The sequence below is a fragment of the Pinus tabuliformis genome, chromosome 3_1 (genome assembly GCF_031772625.1).
Source record: "Pinus tabuliformis cultivar Carrire ecotype Pingquan chromosome 3_1, CPIR1, whole genome shotgun sequence".
Classification (NCBI taxonomy): Eukaryota; Viridiplantae; Streptophyta; class Pinopsida; order Pinales; family Pinaceae; genus Pinus; species Pinus tabuliformis.
In genome coordinates this window covers 58,893,783-58,899,782 of record NC_142301.1, presented here as the reverse complement: position 1 = coordinate 58,899,782, position 6,000 = coordinate 58,893,783, and positions in this window count along the sequence as shown.

Here is a 6,000-nt window from a genome sequence, read left to right as displayed (position 1 = left end):
TCAAGGGGCTGAAGGCTAGAATTTTGTAATTTGCAAGGAAGTGTTGTTGGTTTCTCTTTGAAGACATTGTTGGGTGATCTTGCGTTGTATGAGGTGAAGAGGGCTTTCATGCTGGGTTGATGGCACTGGGTCAAACCAAGTGGTTGTAATCCTCTCTTCTACTACTTCTATCAATAAAGCTATTTGAGTTTTCCTCCATATTCTTGTATATCTCTAAATATTGTGTTGATATATGCATTTGTATGGTCAATATATATCTGATCCTATGTTGTTTACAGTGACAGATCTCTATGCTTTGATGGTATTATGCTTCTTTGACTCTACAGGTGCTCTTTGAAGTGGGACAAGTAAGGAAGGAGTGGCAAGATTCTGTTAAATGGGAAAGGAAACAAGCAAGGAGCCAAGCGTAAGACTGAGGTTGGTACTCTCTGCTTCTTTCTCATCTATCTCTCGTAAAGGAAAACATAAGTGAATTTAGTTTGTTTGTTTCTAATATAGCTACCCATCTTAGTGGGACTATCAGTTTTGAATAGACACTAGTTTTCCCAATAACAGTGCTTTTCTTCAATTTGGTGTCCATCAGTTCCCATAGACTTGACCAAAACTTCCCCACAAATTGGGTGTCTTAAGTAGATACAATGGAAGTGGGTAGTCCCAAATGAACCCATACATGTTCAAAGAACATTTTTGCAGTTTGTTCAACTGTAATCTGTTTATTACAAGGTATCAAAATACACATTTTGCTAAACCTATCCACAAAAACATATAGATAATCATGACCTTTCCTGGATTTAGGCAGTCCTCCAACAAAATTCATGGAAACACTTTCCCAAGGGTGAGAAGGAACTGGTAATGGAGTGTACAAGCCTAGTTTTCTATTGCTAGGCTTGCTTTTAGCACAAATAGTACACCCCCTTACATATCTAGAAACTGTCTCATTCATTTTTGGCCAATAACAAAATCTTTGTAGCTGTGCAACTATTTTACTTACCCCAAAGTGACATGATATTAGAGAATTGTGTGCTTCTCTAATTATCTTTACTCTTTTAGTTTGTGGAATGCATAACTTCCCATAATGGTATAAGAGTCGGCCCTTTACATGATAATCCAATTCTTCTACTCGTTTGCCTTGACTTAAAGTTGCATATACATCTTTAAATTCTATATCTTGAGCATATTGTTCACTGTAGCTTTCATGTAGCATAGAATTATGCTTAAGTATAATAGATGCATTTATAATGGGTCTAGATAACATGTTTGCAACTTTATTGTGTATGCCCTTTTTATATCTGATGATTAAATGAAACTGTTGTAGTAAACCCATCAATCTATAGTGTCTTGATTGCTGCAGCTTAGTTTGGGAGTGTAGATATTGAAGTGGTTGATGATCAGTATGTATTATTGTCTCTTTGCCCATTAAGTAATGTTTCCACTTCTTCACACTTTGAACTAATGCATACAATTCTTTATCATATGTAGGATAGTTAACTACTGCAGTATTAAAAGTCTCAGAATGATAACATATGGGTTTACTGTGCTGTGTCAACATTGCTCCCATGGCATAGTCACTAGCATTTATTTGGATCTCAAACGGTCTCTGAAGATCAGGCAGTGCTAGTACAGGTGTTGTACTAATCTTTTCTTTCAAGGTGTTGAAGGCTTTCTACTGTTTACCTCCCCACTGAAACACCTTGTTCAATCCTGTTAAATCATGTAAGGGAGCTGCAATTAAGGAAAAGTTAGAAATGAACTTCCTCCAATATTGTGCTGCTCCTAAGAAGCTTCTGACTTCTGTAGCAGATTTGGGTTTAGGCCAGTTTACAATGACTACCACCTTAGAGGGATCTATCTTCAATTCACCACCCACTACTATATGACCCAAATAATTCATAGATGTTTTGCCAAATTCAAATTTTGAGAGTTTAACATGAATTTTTTCTCTTTTCAAAACATCTAATGTCTGCTTAACATGCTTTAAGTGTTCTTCCCAAGTTTTACTAAAAATCAAAATGTCATCCAGATACACAATAACAAAATCATCAAGAAAAGGTCTGAATACATCATTCATTAATCTCATGAAAGTAGCAGGAGCATTGGTTAAGCCAAAAGGCATAACCAGCCACTCATACAATCCCTGCTTTGTTTTGAAAGAAGTCTTCCATGCATCTTGTTCTGCAACTCTGACCTGATGGTATCCACTGTGCAAGTCTAGCTTGGAGAAATAAACAACATCTTTCAATTGATCTAAAAGATCATCTATGTGAGGAAGGGGATAATGATTTTTTATTGTTATCATATTGAGTGCTTGGTAATCAATGCACATTCTCCATGAGCCATCCTTCTTTCTCACCAAAACGATTGGTGACCCACATGGTGATGTGCTAGGTCTGATGAACCCTTTCTCGAGTAACTCCTGCACCTGCTTCTTGATTTTAGCATTCTCTAAAGTGGACAACCTATACATTCTAATGTTAGGCAATGTAGCATCTTGCTGCAAAATAATATCATGTACTATTTCATTTTTGGGTGGCAAACCTTTAGGTTCTTGAAACAAGATATCATACTCTAAAACAACCTTTTCAAAATCAGCTTGCCATTTAGCATTACGGCCCTCAAATACATTGGTTTTATCAGGTTTCTTTTCCTTTACAACCATCAGAAAGAATTGTTTGCATGAATTTATCATTCTTTTCATCTGCCCTGAGTTTATGAGAGTATAATTATTCTTGAGCTTATGAGCTCTTACAAAGTATTCGATTCCATCTTTAACAAGTAGATACTTGTTCTCAACTCTATAGAAAATATCTTTTCTATCATACAAGTAAGGACTTCCTAAAACAATTCCACATATATCCAAAGGAATTATATCTAACTCAACCTCATCTACAAATGATAACCCAAAAGAAAACTTGAGTTTGCATTGTCTAGTCACTTGTAGTTGTGCTTTATCATTCAATCATCCTAATGGGTATGGTTTCTTGTGAGGTGTAGCTGCTAATCCAAAATTCTTTACAATTGCTTCAGAAATTAAATTTACTTGTGAGCCACTATCAAACAAAGTATCAATACTTTGATGTTTGGAAAGAATTCAAATATGGAAAAGCTCATGTCTTTTTCTCTCATTTTCTTCATCAATAACAAAGTGTGTAGAATTACTAGTAGATGCTTTAGAATTCTTACCCTTTATACCTGTGGCTGCAATGGTTGTTTCATCTCCTAATTCTAACCCCAAATATTTCTGAATAGCTGCAACAGTCTTCTTCTTCTTTCCCTCGAACTTCTTAGGTCTCAACTCTGGATGTAGAATCCAATAGTGCTCATCATCATGCCCATCCTTTTTACAGTGAGTGTATGAAGCCTTGCTTTTCTGTGTAATGTTAGCCTTCCTTGCTTTCCATTTCTACTTTCTTTTCTCCTTGCTCTTTCTTGCAGTGGGTTGGGATGGTCCCCCAACTTCTAGACTTCCATTCTTTCCTCTAGCTTCTAGATGAGTAGCTTGTATAGATACCTCATATATACTAGTAGGATTAAACATGAGGATGGTGTGCCTCATTTCACTATGTAGAGCACCAATGTACTTCAATAGAGTCTCTGGTGAGTCTATTGAGATTCCTAGAATCAATGCTCTCTTTCTAAATTCTTGAGTGTACCCTTGCACACTTTTCCCTTTCAACTGTTGAAGAGTCTGCCAACTCATCATGGCTTGTTGCATATAGGCCAATGGATAGAACTGCTTTTTGATTGTAGAAACAAATTCACTCCAGACAGAGATAGTCTTACCATGTCTTTTCATGTCAGCTTGGGTTCTACCTTCCCACCAAACCAAGGTAGTGCCTCCAAGGTGTAGGCTTGCCAATTGAATCTTGCTCCCATCTGAGTCGATATTCTGCACTCTACAATACACATCAATTTGTCTAATCCAATTGTCCAACTTTTCTGCATTTAACTCTCCATCATATATAGGTAGATCAAATTTAACATCTAGTTTGATCAAAGATGTTTTCTTTTTGTGTTCAGGGCTATTAGGAGGTGTGAGAAAACTTTCCTCTTTCCCCTTTCCTTTTGAGTGCTCAAGGAAGTGAGACTCATCTTCTCCTTTGTCTTGTTTAGAGCCTGATGAATCTTCATCCTTATGTTTTCTAAAGTCCCTATACATTTCTTCTACCATGGACTTTATGGCTAGGAAAATTTCTATGAATTGAGGGTTTGGCCCCATAGAACCTTCCTCTAACATTGTCTTCCGAGGATAGACTCTCCCAATTTTAGGATTAGTTTCGACCAACTCTCCTTCTCCTAATTTGAGCTTTGATATAGTGAGGATTCAATAGCTAAACCAACACAAGCTTGTCTAACCTTACAGCTTAGAGTTCTGATACCACTTGATCCAAAAATCACTCTTGAGTGACCTCAGTTAATTAATTATAAAATGAAGGTATTACAAACTCATGTGTTGGTGTGTGTCTATGTCATTTTAGGCAACAGATCGATCAGATTGCAAAATACAGAGACACTAGAAAATGGAAAACAGTAAGCAAATGCAAGAACACAACAATTAATAAGGAGTTCACCCTATCCTCCAGGGCTACATCTCCGATCTAGCTTTCAGTGGTGGCCTTCTTTTATTGTGTCTTTAAAGTAGAGATTTACAATGAGGAGCTCAATTTGAGTCTCCTGAAATAGATAATAATTGGTAGGGTGGTTCTTGGATCCCCTAACCCACTAGAGTGCATAGACTCTTTTCCTTACCAGATCTCGCCCTCTCTGGTCTTTGGTGGGAGGAGCCCAACATGGTGCTCAATTCCCGATGGATCCTTTTAGGGATTTCTTGAACCTCTCAAGCTTTCTGTCTGCTTGATGCTGCCTTAGGTCAACTCGGCTCTCTGTTTTTCTGCTTCTTGCTTCACTATCTTTTCTTCACTTTTGCTCTCTCTATCTTCGTTCTCTTCTCTGTGTGTTCTATTCTGTGTCTGCTCATGGCTTAAAGCCAATCTATCCTTAACTGCCTGCTTCCTCTCCCACCCTCGTCAGATCACCTGCTGCTGCTTGCTTGGAGTTCCCCCGTCTCTGCATCATCGTCAACGACTCACAAGGAGTGGCCACTTGTCCTCTCGCAAACTGTGCCAACTCTTCCTCGTCGGTTCAGTTTTTTTAGTTACATTGTGGAATGACTCATCCGCCAACTCAGCGCTCAAATCGGATGTCAAACTTCTATGTGTCACAGCTTAATCCCCTATCAAATCCTGTTCCTCCATGGGGCGAGATCTTCGCTGTCAGATCTGGAGCCCCCATATCCTATGACATTCGCTCATTTCGCACAGTTGACTTGCTCGACCGTTAGCATGAGATGAGTGACGATTTTCTCTCTCATTCGCCTGCCACACGTCATGCACTGAATGGAATCACTCGTTTTTCTCCAAATCCACTTACTACCCAAGGATGCCCCCGATATACTACTGGTTTTGGAGCGCAGGACCCTCTTTTTGCCTTAGTGCTTCCCCCACGGTTTTCCTGGATTCCATGCGATCGAGTGCTTTGGGGCTTTTTCCTTTTCAATGGGTTTCACCTAGTGATGCGCGATTAGCGCTTAGGCTACTCCTGAGATACTTTGTGGAAATTTTGATGGTTAGTTATTTCATGATAACTCTATCCTTGCAGTTTAGAATTTTTATGACAGCCATGATATTGGAATTTATTGAAATTAGTATTAATAAATAAATAATCCAGTGCAAAAATGAACTAGAAGGAATTCTCTTTTTAGGACAAGCTATATTTAAGTAGAGGTCTGAGAATTTTTTATTGCATTGAGTTTCAAGAACATTATTACAAGTGAAAAGGTCACCAATAGATGTTTCAATATTGTTTTTTTGTAAGGGAGAAAAATATAAACAATTGATTCAGTTTCATGAGGACGTGCAAGATGATTGGCATGGGGGGATTTTAGGCCTCCATTTTGTCTGGTTTTACATCAATTTTTGCTCTAGAATCCCTCATAGTTATGAG